Consider the following 16,125-nt stretch of genomic DNA (forward strand, 5'->3'; position numbering starts at 1 on the left):
GGGGCCTCTCCCAGTCATTGGCCATCCCCTGTGCACACATAACCTGCTGTTTTCACCTCCTTGTCTTTGCTCAGACTGTTTCCACCACCAGGGAGGCAGATACTTCCTTTCAGAAACTTATTTTCAGAAATTCTGCCTAACAAAATCCATCTACATCTCTTGCTTGGCACCTCCACATGCTCATGTGTTTAGGGTGGGCTCTGTATGTTTTCACTTGTCTGTCTTGTTGATATTCTTGATCTATTGGTAATGACAATACTAAGAATGATTACTATTTAAGGGCTGCTAAGTGCCAGGGCATACACCTTTTAAAAAGCCAAAGGCATAGAGAGAAGGAAACCCACTCAGAATACTAAGGGACAGTGATTGAAAGAGTGTCAATAAATAGCCCTCTCAATCCCCTAAATTCCTCGCTTGCCCAGATTGTCATGCCCAAATTCTCTAACATACATGGCTTTGAGGAGTAAAGGTTCATACCCTCACCTCCTTCAAAGACCCCACCTCCATCTTTCCCTCTCTTCAGTGCAAAGACTTCTGGGAATAGCAACATTCTAAGCTGTTAACAGCTGAAGCCTTCCCAGAGGACTCAGTCCCACAGTGACAGTTGGCTGAAGACAGTTAAAGAGAGATGTCCTTCAGCAATGGCTGGGATTGAGAAAGGGAGGGAAGAGGGAGGCCAGTCCTAGGAAGAGGTAGACTCCACACTCAAGGCTACCAGCAGAGCACACTGTATCATTGTTAGAGCCTCCCTCCTTCCTTAGCCTTTTCTGCATGCCTCAGAAAGGGTTCACAGGGCTCAACCCTGCAGAGGATCCTGAGATGTGTCAGACATGGGTCCTGCCCTCGAGGAGTTTACTGTCTAATGTAGAAAATGCCAAGTACCATAGCAAATACCATTCTAAAGGTCACTGGGGCTGCAGAAGAGAGAAAGATGCAGGTTGGGCATCAAGAAAGGCCTGTCAGTGGAGGTCGCATTTGAGCTGGACCTAGGAGGCTGAGAGGAAATTTTCCACAGGCAGAGATTGAAGGTGGTACTAGTTATGGTGATGGGTAGCTGCAGTCTAAAACTGTGATCTGAAGAGAGGATAGCTGGAGAAAGGTGCAAAAGAGGCCAAGGAGGCTCTGGGCGTATTCTCTAGAAAGAGGACACCAAAGATGACACTTGGCCTGCTTTACCTTTTTTCCCAATACTGCTTAGAGGAAAATAGGCTTCTGTTTATAGGGAGCAGTGATTAAAAGTTGAGAACTCAGGGTTGGAATGACAGGTGCTCTCTGAAGGCAGTTAAGGTGACCCTCAGCCCCATCATCCTATGAGTTTGTGATTTGGAAGGGCAGCTAATGATACACCTTTAGACCCAGGCAAGATGTTTCGATCAGTGAATGCCCTTAAGTGAACAATGAGGCTTCACAGCAGAATGGGACATGGGACCCCATAGAGTGAAGATGCTCAAGACTGTTCATTTGAATCTGCAAGAATGTCAGGTCCATGTTTAGTTCATGTCTGCCAGCAAAAATAGTATGGGCACATGTTGTGAAGTGTCTGTAGGCAGAAGTGAGAAGACTGGAGCTGACCCAAGGTGGGGAGGAGAAGGAAAGAGTTGCTTGATGCAAACACACACACACACACATTCAAGAAAGGGCAACAAGATAATACAAAGACAAAAGGGGAAATGTATGTAAGAAGTCTACACTTTAATCTAGTTCTCCTTTTCTCCTTCATTGCTATTTTAGAATTGTAGCTCTGTAATTTTTGTAGAAAATTTGTGAAATTTTTTGTTTGGCAAGGATATTGTTACCTAAGTTTTACTGTTTTAAAAATGTTTATGTAACTTCCAAGAATAATTTTTGCTTAATTATCAGTGATATCACACCCTTTAGACTTTTGCTTTTTAAGCCCAACCATAACCAGTATTTCCCCAGGGTTGTAGTCACTCCCAGTAGTCTGAATTTAATTAGCAGTAATCCTAGCCTTGGAAAGACAAAGCAACCTGAAGATACTTTATGGAAAAGAAACAGGCAGTTAAATCAGGTCTAGTCCATCAAAGGATGAAGAGCAGAACACTCCGGCCTGAGAGAGCAGCAGTAGCATGTCTTCACGGCCAGATAAGAAAAGGAACAAAGGCATTGTTGGTCAAGCCAGAGTAGGGTCAAACAGGTAGGCCCGTGAACCCTCAGGAGTGGGAAGGGGACATTCATTCTCTGCTTGACCTTTTATACACCTAGCTCAAAGGGGAGGACCCTTGGCCTCGGAGGTGTAGGCCTTGCATCCAGAATTAGGTGAATCCTGCCATTGGTCAGCTCAGGACCATAAAAGGCTAAACCTGATTTGGAAAGGAAGCTTTGTGCCCTCTCAGGTACCTGCTCAGTGTCTGCCCTTGCGCAGTGGGAACCAGAGAAGAGTGCAAATAACCTGAGGGTACCAGAAAGCGAAGGAAAAGAAGAGGAGCAACATGGCCAAGTCCAGTGCAAGAAACTGCCTTCGGGGATTTCCCACACCGGTATTCTTTCAACCTCCAAACTCAGTCTTTCCAGCCTCTGCCTTACAGTTTGCCACCAAAGACTAACTTTCCCATGCCCGTTCTAAGCCCATCAAAATACATCTTCAGCCCTCAGCGTGGCAGGTCTCCTTGGATCTGACTTCTCTTCTGATGGCTGCTCCTACCCGCCCCTGGTCCGACTCCATTATCTTCCTTGGGGAGGTGGCTTCCTTTCTTAGCTTTCTGTTCACTTCTCTTCAGCTCTTTCTCTTTCCTGCTGTTTCTCCCATCACACTTTGCCGGCCTTCAATCATATTGGTGTCTAACTCAGTTTGTCCCCTTACTATTGTTTTCTACTTCTGGGGGGGCGATGATTTTCTTAAAGGGAATGTCCTTCTTATTGAACATTGTTAAACAACAACAACAAAAGTTACACTAACAGGGATCTCTAATCACTTGATATACTGAAAGGGCCTTGAGGATGGGTATAATTTGGGGGAAAGAAAGGCTGTTCCTTGTAGGAGGGAAAAGCAGCAGGGAGCCAGTTCCCCTTGTAGGGCCAGGGCTAGAGGAGGAGCTAGCGGCAGCCCTCTTCAAACTCTGTAGGCCTCCAGCAAAGGAGCTGGTGCTAGAGCTGCAGGCCTGCCCCGTATGGTGGTAGCGCTCTTCAGGATCTTATTCCAGAAACTCTCTGCCTTGACTATTGATTGGCAGGGGAGCAAAGGGTCAGTTTCACTCAATGCTGTCAAACCTTTCTATTGCACCCTGAAGATGACTTTGAAAAGCACCAAAGGGATTTCTAGAGACTCTTAGCTCTACACAACAAGTTAGTATGCTGTTGGTAGCTCTTCTTGTCAGCTGTGGCTTGGGGTAAAACAGAGCACTCAGTAACCTATGTAGAAAAATGCTGGAAGATTCCAAATGTTTGTTGCAATGATTTCCAAAGTAGCCTAGAGAAAGTAAGTTGAGTTGAGATCGTAGAGTTGCCCTTTAAGTGGACTCCATAGGGGTTACTTCTCCCTCAAAAATCTCTTGGTGAATTTCTAAGAAGAAAGGGGTCTAAAGAGCATTGACTCAAACTGAGCTCAGAACTCCTGGTGGGCTGGCTGACGAGCTCAAGGAGCATATTTGTGGCAGCGTGATCTGTCCTGCCTCGTTGGCTGCCTCTCCATTCTCCCTGCTGCTCAGATTGGCTCCACATTCTCCTGCCTTCACACAGAAGAATTTGCACAGACGAGAGCCTGCCCATCTCCATGTCTGCCCAGTGAAATCCTACCTCTCCTCTAGGCCAGCTCAAATGTCACTGCCTCCGTAGGACCCCCCCATGGGTATCCTGTTGGAAGTGCACATTCCCTCCTCTAGACTAAGTGGCCATTTGGTCAGGAGCTTATCTGAACTCTAAAAGCTGGAGAGTTAGTGACGATCTTGTCCCCCCCCCCCCCCAATAGGCCATAAACTAAACGTGAAAAGTAGACTGCTGAGCCCCAAAGTCAGGACAAACCAGAAGGGCGACGCTTGTTTTCTGAACCATTACACACTATCTCTGTGTGTGGAAGTACCTCAAAAGGGTTCCTCACGGCCTTTTCTTCCTGAAGACACGGTCAGGTCTGCAGATGTAGGGTTTGAGCAGCTGTGGCAGGGCATCTCTGACCACATGGCCCATCTTTTCCAGGCTGTAGCTGACCTGATCAAAGGCCACTTTGGAAACAGCTCTGTCCTAAGAGCCACTAAGAACTGTGGAGGCAGGAGTAGGGGAGGAAAGACAAACATCAAAATTCTTGTATGATCCTGAGTAGCAACTGGCCAACTGGGGGATGAGAATGGGTGGCATGGCCTTTCACCTTTGGGGTCAGCAACATGCCTGGCTGCAGGGCAAGAAGGCCAGAACATCTGTCAGCTGGGCAACAGCTCCTATGAATGAATCGCCTTTGTCTTGTTGGTGGGGGGGACGGATGTGTTTGTTTGCTCAACAGAAAGCCATGCAAACCAGGGATCAAAAGGAAGCCCTGGTGATGGCAAGAAGCCCAGGCGCCACCAGACAGAAGATGCCACCCACAATGGAAAAGGAGTGCATAGGGGCTCAGGATAAAGGGTCCTCTGTTTTGGCAGAAGGTACCTCGCTTCTGTATGGAGCCTTCTGAGGCAGAGTATTGAAGGAGCAAGAAAGTGCCTTTGTTGGTTCCTAGGAACCTGCATGGAGCTGGCAGATGGGGGCCTGGCCCCAGGCACTTGCCTTCCTTGCTTTCTGCTAGCTGTAGGAACAAGCTCACAGTTGCACTCAGCTCAGGCCTCGTTTTTCTAATTTGAGGAAAAGCAGTGATCCATGACGCCAAGGGCGATTCTTTGCCCCCAGATCAGCTCCTTTTTTCACACTTTGTTCCAGCCCTGCTGGCTTTTTCTCAGCAACATCTAAAGTGGGAGAACAGTATTAATGGTTGAGGCAAACTCTTAACTACTAATGCAAAGGTTCCTGAGAAAGCAAGGATTCAGGATTTTGGAAGCAAACATTACACAAGGTTGATTGGCATGGAAGGGAATGTCCTAGACCACTGTTCAATAAAGGAATCCTTTAGAATTTCATCATAGAAATGGCAGAGCTGGAAGAGTCCTTAGAAACCATCTATTCCATTTTTCCCCTCCCTAGGCAACTGCTTCCCTTCTACAGATGAGAAAGTGAAGTGGATGGTAGTTAGAGATGAGGCATTTACTGTCAGGGCAGAGCTGGGGAAAGAAGCCAGGTCTTTCTGATTCCCATGTGAATCCTGTCTCCCCAGAGATAGAATTTTTTTCTGGATTCCTTTATGCTAATTTCCAAGATACACATGCTCACAACATATCCCCAGCTAAACACCTTATCATTGCAAGCATCATGAAGTGGCCACATCATTACCGAAGGGCATAAAGGATAGTGAGATGTCAATATAACTTGTCAAACGTGCCAGTGTCAAAGTTAAAACATTAATTTACTACATTTTATTTTTTATGGCACAGGCTCAATAAAGCTTCAAGTCTTTCCCACAATGTCTAAAAAAGATAATTAGACAACCCCAAAATACAGAGTTTAGGCATTAAATCTCAGCTTAGAGCCAGTGGACAGATGACCTTATTTTTTCAGGTGGGGGCCATAACGCAAGTGAGTAAGGAAGGGCTGTTTGGTTTTATACTACCGCAAATGGCAGCTGCACCCCAGCTGGTGGGTCCTCCCTGGCTCTCAGTGTGAGTTTCCTCTGTAACTGCTCTATGCTCTCTGGGGTGTGTTGGTTCTATGGCAAGGGACAGGGAGCTGGATTTGGAAAGTCCCCTCTCTGCCTCTTAACTCATTCTTCCAGACCCAGCTCAAATGTCTTCTCTGTGAAGCTTTCCTGGGTCCTCCCCCCATTCCTCAGAGTGGCCCCAATCCCCCCCTCCCCATTCTAACTTCTCCACAGTGGCCCTGTTCACCATGTCCCTTACAGCCAAAGTACGAGGTGACTCTGCTAGGTCGTCCCAGCCCTAGAGGTGCTCTTGTTTGTAATTCCCAGTGTTTCAGCCTCACAGAGTACTGTGAGAATTTTTATGCCAATCAGTTCAACTGGAACGCTCATGAGGTCTGAAGTTTGTAAAAGACAAAGATTTCACTCTTGGGGCGGGTGTGGGGGTGTGTGAGGGCACGGTATTGAACCAGGGAGGTTGGGGAGGGGACAGGGAGCGGAGACGTTTGCAGGAAAGCCTTGTTGAAATCGTGGAGGCTGAGGTGGACTATGACCTCTGGGTCACTGGAAGAAAACTCCTCCCCAGGAGGGGATCACGGCTACAGCAGCAGCTCTGAGTCACACAGTCAGAAAGGCATTAAAGATTGGAGGCAAATAGCCATTACTACAAAGGATAAAATGGCATTCTCCTCCAAGTACCACCTGGTAGGCCTAGCATGCTGGGCCAAGGCTGCCGTTGTTTGGCTTGAAGCTTGCTTGCTGGGAAATAGGGGGCTTGCCATAATTTTGAGTTAGGAACAGGTGGAGATGGGAGAGGCCTGATTGGGGGTTTGGAAAGTGGGCCTGGCCCCTCTTTCCTCTTGACCCTGCTAATGGTTGATGATTCGGCCTCAGACAAACCTGCTTCCTTAAAGAGGGTCTCAGGCAGAATAATTCGGATTAGGTGACAAGATGAACTTTGGAATTCCTTCCAGGTCTCGAGGGCTGGGATCCTAGGGCTCCACAAGCCCCATTCCCACCACATACCTGTTCACTGGTGTCTCTGGAGGGAGGTGTATACATAAGAGTTGTCATGTGGTCCTTTTGGAAAAGAGTTGAAAAGACTTGACTTCCCACTCATCTTCAAGGTGAACCTTCCCTGCAGAAAACAGCTCACAGTTCAACTGGTGCACCGGCAGGAGGTGATAAATCCTGACCCAGGAGACCAACCCCAAAACGTCTTTCTTCCAGCATTCTGAAATACTTTATATAAAATAATTGTACTGTATTTTAGAGGTGTATAAACATGAGTTTGAGAACAGTGGTTCCTAAGAATTCACTTTACAAACAAAAATATGAAAAAAGGTGGTGGCGGCAAGGGCAGGCTGCACCAGGAACAGCATTTTTCCTTTTTCTAAGATATTAAGGGAAAAACCCAAACTCTGATCTGTGATCATTGTTTCATGTTTAGCAAAACACTTTAATGTAAAAAAAAAAAAGGGAAAAGGATGTAATCTCAGCATAAAGGACAGACCTTTTACACTGAATTTAGCTCTATGAAAAAAGGACCTCATTGTCCTTATTTCAGTGAGAAGTTCACCACGGAAGGACACTGGTCCATGATTGGCCCTGGGGCCCCCTGGTTTAGAGGAGAGAGTGTCCTTTGATGGTGGTCACTGGGTCCACCCCGCTGCTCGTTTGCCTGTTTTAGCCACTAGCCCACACTACAGAGAACCGACGGTGATGGCTCCCTCCTGCCACCCACTGTGCCATGTGGATGTGGGAGAGCGAGACTCATGAACACAAATCAAACCTATAGCCCTTCTTTTCTATTTCCTTCCGACTTCAGAGAAACAGTACAGTTCCTCTGCTCCTCAGATTCTTTCCCTTAAGGCCTCTTCTGCCATAATGGCTGCCCAGAGGGTTGCTGTTAAAATAAAACTCCAGTGTCCACTCCCCTTCCCGGCCCCAGTGACACAGCACCCCCACCCCCCCCCCCCACACACACAGAGCCCCCCATGCCAGTTTTTATTCTCTGCTGCTTTGGAAATGTGTGGTCTTTGCCTTACTGCACCCTACTGCACCACCACTCCTCAGCCCCAGCCCCAAGCCCCTCTTTAACCCTCCTGTTATCTAGCATCTATCCTTACCCCTCTGGAATCACTTGAAAACTTGAAAAGTAACTTTTGGAAATCAAGGGGTCTTTTCTTGGTTGTCCTCAAACTCAACTTGTGATCCTTAAAATGTTCCTGTGCTCCTATAAACAAGGCTCTGCCTGCCTGGCCACGTCTCATTGTGTCCCTTCTCTCTTTTCTCACTCTTCTCTCCACTCCCCAAACCTCTCTGCTGCCAGAGCTTTGTGACTGACGTTGCAGCCTGCTTTCCCAGAGCCACAGCCAGAAGAGGACAAGAGAGCCCTGACTGGGCTGGCACTTCATTCACTCTTTCTGGGAAGTGCAAAGATGTGGAGACAGTGTCAGTTCCGTCTGGCAGCATCAGTCGTTCTGAGCTTGGTCTTGGTTTATCGGCTTTTATTCCGTCTCTCACCTAACCCCAGCTTTCTGTACCCAACACCAGTGCCTCCCTGAAAGCCTCCCAGGTGGACACTACCCTGCTGCCTGCTTCTGTGGGCGGGAAGGATAACACTACATGCTTTGCTGCCCTTTACGGGGCTCCCCAAATCCTGGTGTTTCAGTTACCTGGAGACAAGGCAGCTGGCAGGAATTCTGTGAGAGAGGGGCGGGAAATTAGGAGAATGAAAGTCAAGGAAGATCCCTGGTGGAAACTGAGAGAAAAGTGACCAGACTGAAGCTTGTCTAGACTTTTGAGTAACACGTTGGCTAATGTTTCGCCTGTCCTGAATCACCCTGGCATTACCAACAAAGAATAATGCATGATCCTTCTTGAAGTAAAAGGAATTTAGTAACACTTCACAGAAAATTCTACTGTAAATATTGTGCCCTACCTCAAAATATATTTTTTTTTTATAAGGAACGTTGTTAATTCACTGCAAGCCCACTCAGCCACTGAAGAATTTAGGGTATTCAGCTGGAGAGCTTTGTAATGAACAAGTAGCTCAATTATTCTACTTTCATTATACAATCAGACATTCTTTGGCATCAAGGAATTAGAGCATATTTTCTCTGGCAAATGGCAACAATTTGAAGACATATCCTACATAAGTGGTTCTTGAGTAAATGTAGCTCCATTTTAAAATAGGGATTTCCACATGATTTAACCTCTTCTGGTCTGGTCTCAGCTGGTTCATTCAAGGACCAGGGAGAGCATTATTTAGTGAAGACTCGCCAATTTTGTGTTTAAAATAATTTGCACAGACAGTCAACAGTGTTTTGCACCAGGCATTGGACCACTAAAGTTTGTTCCCGTAACTCAGCGGATTTGGCCCCTTCCCCTTTTCCATCCAGCGCTCCTCTGGAAGCTGACCTTTCTACCTGAGACTACCATGGCCTGTGGAGCACTCAGCCCTAGCAATCCCGGCCTCTCCTCAACCCTGGACTGCCAGCCAGAGAGCCTGGTGACTGGAGACTAGGCCTGTGAGGGCTAGAGGACGGCAGTCAGGGGAAAAAAAAGAAAAAATTCTTCTCTTGAGGATAAAGCTGCCCTCCACCCACACAGAGGGACCTCAGACCTTTTCCCAACGTACATGTATAAGCAAGCCCCCACTAGCCTACGCTCCTTTGGGCAGTTTAGAAAAAGGTGTCGCATCTGGATGGACCCAGGACTAGGCAAGAAAGCAGGAGCTGGATTTCATTCCCACTTGGCCCCTGCACCTTTGGCCCTAAGTAAAGAGGTCTTTTCCTTGGCCTTTAACATTGTTCCTCCTGAATCAGAGGCTGACGAAATAGGTAAGACCAAGAAGCAGCTTAAATCCACACAAGTTGGATATGATTGGCCCCTTTTGGAAATGCTCAGAGCTTTCTACAGATTTGGGGATCCCCAAGGCTGCTTGTCAGCCTGAGCCATTACTGCTCCCACACAGAGTGGTGGGTTGGTTGAGGTGATCGCCAAGATTCTAGCATCATGTTAGAGATACGCTACTTTTACAGCCAGTGGTGGTGGCAGAATGACCCCCACCAGAGAGTTTGAGTTGAAAGGGAGGTGCTGTAAAACTGTTGCCTCTGAAGTATGGTCTGTCCAGGCCAATAAATAATCTGGTTGGGGATGATTTCTCTCTTTGCACACTGCAGGGATTGTGAGATGAATGATTAAATCTGTGCAATCCTGCCTGAAGGAGGGAGAGTCCCCTCCCCCACCCTCCCCCACCTCTTCCAGTTCTCTCCTCTTTGACTCTTCTTGAAAGAAGAGTCCACACTCGCTGCTCAGCAGCTCCTCTGCTCACCATCTGACAGAATCTGAGTGGTGGCAGAGCAGCAGTGTTCTTCTAATGGTTGAAGCCACTAGCCTCCTCCTGCTTTTTCAGCTTGTCAGTATAGTGTTCTAAGCTTATGGCTTCTTGCTCCTGTCTTTACATTGCCCTCCTTGGACTCTCCAGTTAAATGATCCACTCCTGGTTTTCCTTCTACCCCGTGGCTTCTTTTCTGCTTCTTCATTAGTTCCTGAACCGAGGGTGTCCCTCAGGGTGGTGGCCTGCACCTTCTTTTCTGATCTCTGTGTCTATGCTGGAGATCTGACGTGTCCAGGAGTGGCTGATGCCCAGGTTTGTCTCTCCAGGTCCTGATCTATCTACAGATCTCTAAGCCCACAGCTCTTGACTGCTGACTGGACTGCCAGCCCCTCAACCTGTTCAAAGTGGTCATCTTCCCCCTCTATTTTGCTCCTCTTTCTGGCTTCTGTAGATAAACACTCTGCACCGCCAGGGGCAAGGACTTCAGGGTCATGCTCCTAGGCTGGACTCTGGCTCTGCACTTTAATGGGTAGCCTTGGAGGTAAGGTCCCTGGTTCTCAGGTTCCTTGTAGGCTACCAATGCTCCTTCCATAGTAAGAACTTGCTAGATGTTGATCACCTTGTCCGTTTCTTCTTAGCACGAACATCTTTCCTATAAGGGGGTTTGCCTCCCTGGGTGCTTCCTGGGAAACTGAGTGGGAACCTCAAGTAAACAGAGACCGAGGGGTTAGGAGAGCGGGCTCATAGGGGAAGGCACCATTCAAAAGACGTTTTTGCAGTTACCTAGTTGTTTAACATAATATGTTCTTTCCCTTCCCCTACACTTCCCCAGATTCATGTCAGTTCTTCTGAACCATCTCTCACATTGGTTGCCTCCTTTCCACCTTGAGGGGAAGTTATCTAAGTCCATGTGACCAGTCTCTCTGCCTTGAGGCTCTGTCCAGTCCATCTTGCCCACATGCGGCCTCCCTGCTTGAACACCTGCAGTGACCCCACCCCCACTCCACACCTTCACTTTAAGGTTTCGGATCTGCCACCAACCTAGTTTTCTGCCAGACCTTGACTGGCTCAATCACAGGGCATGCTGGGGTGAAAGCGGCACAGAATCTTGCATTTGGTGGGAAGGAGAGCCAGTGTTCTACCCAAGGGCATCCAGTCTAGAGCTTTGGGGTCCTGGCAATGGTCAAGGTGAAGTGCGGGCCTTACCTGCACCAAGGTGCTGAACTCTTGCCCTCGTCATGGCAAGTCTTGGGCAGGGAAGCAAACCTGTGCCCCACAGAGCCAGTTAGAAATCAAGGCACTACAGGAGGACCAGCTGGAAATCAAGACAGACTCAGGGAATGGAGAAAGAATTCCGGCCTCCATGTGGAGAGCAACATGACAAAGGAGAGGGAGGGAAGAAAGCAGGGCTGTGATTCTGGGCTTTAGGCAGTAAGATGAATTCTGGACTCTGAAGGCAGAACCTCAGCTGTTTATCTTTCTGTTCCCCGGCTCTAGGTGGGAATCTTGCAAATTCTGCTTGTTTATTTGGTTTTACACCTCTCACTAGCTTTCTTTCCTCCCATAGATGGCACTGGGTCCTATGAAATCTTTTACATCATCTGACGAGCAGGAATTCTCACAACCAAGACAGAAGACAGATGGGTGATGTTTTGCCATAAACCTCCATCTTAGGTACTGAGCACTATACTCAGCCAGTGCGAGAAAACTTTTTTCAACTTTCTTGGAGATTTTAGGAATAATAAAATACTCTTTATCATTTTCATTTGGCTAAAATGCATTCTTTTTCTCCTTTAAAGAACTGCAGGCAGCTCCCTCCATTTCATAACCGTTAAATAAGTAGTCCACCACGTGCTGAGAATTTAGCTGCCCACCACTCTTCTGGTCCCCTAGCTATTCCTAGCAGCTTCTATGTAAGCATCCTGGATTTCATTCTGGATTTGTTCTTTAATGTCTAATAGCTAACATTTACTGAGTGCTTACTATGTGCCAGGCACTGTGCAAAGAGAAACACATTGTATCTTTCCCAAGTGGTTCCTGGGAATAATCTGAGCAGGAATGTGAGATAAAAGGAAACTCTTAGGAGCTGGGGAAGTATGGGCTCACACAGGATTGGACCAGCCAGGGATAACAGTCTTCAAAAGGTGCATTTGCAATGCACCCTCAGTTTCCCACCTGCTGTCTGCCTTCCATTCACTCAGCGCTGGGCCTGAAGTTGGGTGGTGGGGCAGGGCCAGGCCAGAGGAATGTGGGGGCTGCTTTCACTGAACCTTGCCAGCCTCTGCTGGGTCTGGTAGCAGGAATGTTGTATAGGATATTGGGGCACTGGAAAGGGCCTTTCTCAGGCTCCTCCAGCTCCCTGAGGGTTAATGATAAATCCCTTCAAAGGGGCCAGTCTTTATTCCTTGATTCACTGGAAAAGGGCTTAGAAAGCAAATAGCTCTAGAGAAGGTGCTGGGGTTACCTCCCATTTACAAGAAGAGACTCGTAAAAGTTTGACTCAGGAAGGCTTTCTGGCAAGGAGTGTGGAGAGGATGGTGTGAGAATCCTGCCTGTCTGAGGGGAGTAGGGAAGAAAGGGGACACAGTGGGCAGCTGAGAGTTCAGCAGGCAAACCTGCCATCTGAGCATGGCTGGGAGCTCCAAAGCACCCAACCAGCTGAAGGTGGAGGGTAGTTTGCAGCCTTACGTGAGAGGAAACCCAAGAGTGATGACAAGCAGAACCAAGCTGACATCCCTGTGGATGAGAGCAGGGCTCTTGTAACATGAAGCCTGCGGTTAGAGTCAGGGGCAGGGCCCCTGGGGAGAGCTGCTCCATGCCCAGAATGATGCCAGGGGAGCCATCTACTCACCTGGGGGCCCCCCTTTCCCCCAATTCATGATTTGAGAAGGAATTCTTTTAAAATGTTTTTGGAAATGTGTATAAACTGCAACAAGGCACTTGAAATGTAAGGACTTGTGTATTTAGTAAAGTGCGAAGTAAATTACCTTCACTGAAATGAATTAAAGCACCATAGAAAGTAGGATTGTCCCCACCAATTCAGTATGTCTCATTACTAGGGAGCTGTATCCCTACCCCTCCTCCCACAAAGAAAGTAACTAACCCCAAACCCTAGTTCCACAGCAACATACCTATTTCAGAGAAATCCCTCCCCACTTAGTTCACCTTCCATTTCTCTTGACAGTGCAAGAAGGATGCTGGAATCCAGTGGGGTGTGTGTGTGTGTGTGTGTGTGTGTGTGTGTGTGTGTGTGTGTGTTGGGGGTGGGCTTACCACCATTACTTGCAGATCCCTTTGTTGAAGGTTGCCAAGAAAGGTTGGGAGATGTCAGAGCCCCCTCACTAACTGTGGCCATATGCTAAGTGGAGGGCCAGCTGGGAGAAGAGGGCACAGGGCTCAGTAATCCCCTGCCTTGATTTAAACAAATGGTCAGTACCCCGGGAGTTGGGGGCTGGTTCGGGAGATAGGGGTGTCCCATCAGAAAGGCAAAGCAGAGACCAGACTGAGGGCAAAGAGGCTGCTGTCAGCACTGAGAACAGTCTGAGTTTAACTGGAAGTAGACTGTTGGGTCAGGGGGTCAAATCAGGGCTTCTGTTTCCAGGAAGGAAGGGATGGAGGGTGAGGGGAGGGGAACAGGCTGGGGGATACGTGACCGCTATCCATGTAGTGGGCTGCAGAAGCGTGCGCGGCGGGGTGGTAGAGCTGGCATGCTTATTAGACAGCTCACCCAGACCGAGGAAATGGGGTCAGATGAATCCCTACTCAGTACTAAACACTTAGGCCCCGGGGAACTGCAAGGAGTTATGGTGGAGAACCTGACTTGAGTAACAATGTGGAATGCTAGGGGTCAGCTCCAAGGCACCAAGGCCTAAGTTAGAAAGCTTGGGATAGACAGTGAGTTGGTACCACGCTTTGAACTGTAGACAGGGCTGTGGCTACTTGAACAAAAATCCTTGTGTCAAGACATGATTGGTCTGGGAATATGGCAGGACTGAGAGCTCAGGTAGCTCAGCTGTCAGGCCCTGAGGAGCACCAGGGAAGGTGGGGGCTGGGGACATGAGGTGAAGGGTAAGCGGCAAAGTTCACTGTCCATCTACTAAGGGCTGCAGACTCCAGCAGCCCAGGGATTAGAAGATGAGTAAGACATGGTCCTTACTCTTGAGGGGTGCATGAATTTGGGGGAGAGATAGGTTGGGGAAAAAAATAGAGACTTTAGCACCTTGAGATGACTTGTCACATGCATGGTGCTTTTAAACTATTACATGAAAACAGCTTTCTACTACTTAGTATTTTACTCCAATAACACTCTTTAGCTAATATATCAACTCTTTACTAATATATCAAATTCAGTTATCCATGGACTATTTCACTGAGGCATTGAACTTTTTAACATTCCACCTTCAATTCACACCCCACCTCGAAGATGTCAGAATTTCCTATTAGTTACCAATAAAATCAAGCTGGCGACCTGGATCTGCTTTGGGTTGGACATCCAGAAGGCAGTGCTTTCGTTTCCTTTAATAGGTTTAGCCCTGCATCATTGCGGATTATCAGGAGTCAGTATGATAATTACTTTGGGGGTTTTAACTGAACAGTTAGAGGAGGGGGTGCCATTTGAAAGTAAGAGGGAGACCCGCAGGGGCAGAGTTAGGGCCAAGGTGCTTGTGGCTGGGAGAGGAGGAGGGGCCTGGGGAGCCAGTGTGGGAACAGACACCTTCCAGCAAGGTTGTGTACCAAAGCCTGAGCGGCAGCTGTTTGAGAACTGGAAGAGGCTCACTGCAGCTTCAAGGAAGCAGCATCATGAAAAGCCCTAAGTACCAGGGGGCTCTGTTTCCTGGTCACTTCAAAACAGACCTTCCCTGGTCTGCTAAAGCAATGTAAATCTACATTGCTTTAGCAGTGCCTCTTGGAAACAATCACACTTAACCCCGTGGCAGTGGTTAGCCCCTGTCTCTCTTGGATGACAAGGCTGTGTTGTTTTCCCTTTCCTTGAAAGTTATATTTTCTACTCTTTTGATTGGGATTGGTCTAGGGAATTGGAAAGGGCAGGATAGGCAAGGAAGACTGATAAATTTCCCAGCTCATTCCCAGAGGGTCTATTTTTCTTTTGGAGTGGGTGTCATCTAGATGAGTTATGTGTAGGAGGAACATGCAGGGGCAAACCCTAACGGTTGTTGACCCTGCCCTCTCCTGATCACTATATGGATAGAAATGATGGGTGGGATGGATCGAAAGCCTTTTCTGCTGGGATCACCCTTGGCAAGACTGGGGCAGCACTTCTGTCCCCTCCAGAGGCCTCCTAGAGGTGTGTTCTGAATATGCCACTGCTTACCTCTCAAGATGTCATGGGCATGAGGTCTCGACTTCTTGCTTGTATGTAAGCCAGAATATCTCCTCTGTGTGGATCTCTTCCTTTCATTGCCTCCTGGGTGGTTTTCATCAGCCTTCCACTGGATGCCTGCTGCATGCTTTGCTGTTGTTTAGTCGCTATGTTTACAAATCAACGAATCTCCTGCAGGATGAAAACAATTGGGAAACCCTGAGTGGGAAGGAGGCAATGGTGTCGGAAGCACGGGCAACTGGAGAACATTTGTTCCTTTGAGGAGGATTCCCTTTAAGCTAACTGAGGACTGATGCCCTTACACAGTGGGCTTTGGACATGCCACGTGGTTACAGCACACTTGGCTTCAAAATGCAGTGTTAGAGTGAAATAAGCACTGTGTACTCTGCTGGCTGAAAACTGTGGTTCAGGCAGGAACCAACCTTTAAAGGAGGGAAACAAAAACCAACAAAACAGGTTCCTGAAGACAGAGCAGTTTAGTTTAGTGCTTTTTGGCCTTTATCTTAGCCCACCTCATTTCAAGATGTGTGGCTGTCCCAGGCTTGAGCAGGTGTGCATAAAGATGGGGCAGAAGAGAGTGCTTCCCTGCAGATGAGAGGTGGCTTGATGGGGGGATGTACAGGGAGAATGGGAAGACAGGGAAAGATTGACTCAGAGGTGGATCAGAGAAGGGAAAGAGAGTAGTTTTAAGATAATTTTGCTCAGTTTATTTGTATTTTGCTAAAGCAACATTGTTGGCTTATAATTGTGTTGCAACTATTAATTATCTCC

At 47.8% G+C, this 16,125-nt stretch overlaps 2 long non-coding RNA genes across 3 annotated transcripts in view; one reads left to right on the plus strand and one right to left on the minus strand.

Annotated features, from left to right (window-relative positions):
• LOC112448484 (uncharacterized) overlaps positions 1–536 on the minus strand; it is an 18,762-nt gene extending 18,226 nt beyond the window's left edge. Inside the window, exon 1 of one of the 2 annotated variants that reach the window (XR_003036860.2) lies at positions 484–536. This is a non-coding gene — a long non-coding RNA (uncharacterized lncRNA). Of the gene's footprint in view, positions 1–477 lie in introns of both variants that reach the window. The other variant, XR_009496215.1, reaches the window with a different exon arrangement.
• Positions 202–11,776, plus strand: LOC132346376 (uncharacterized). The gene is made up of 3 exons (XR_009496216.1): positions 202–2,155; positions 2,355–2,498; positions 11,581–11,776. It is a non-coding gene; the product is annotated as an uncharacterized lncRNA (long non-coding RNA).
• The last annotated feature ends 4,349 nt before the right edge of the window (positions 11,777–16,125 follow it).

The sequence above is a fragment of the Bos taurus genome, chromosome 10, assembly GCF_002263795.3.
Source record: "Bos taurus isolate L1 Dominette 01449 registration number 42190680 breed Hereford chromosome 10, ARS-UCD2.0, whole genome shotgun sequence".
NCBI lineage: Eukaryota > Metazoa > Chordata > Mammalia > Artiodactyla > Bovidae > Bos > Bos taurus.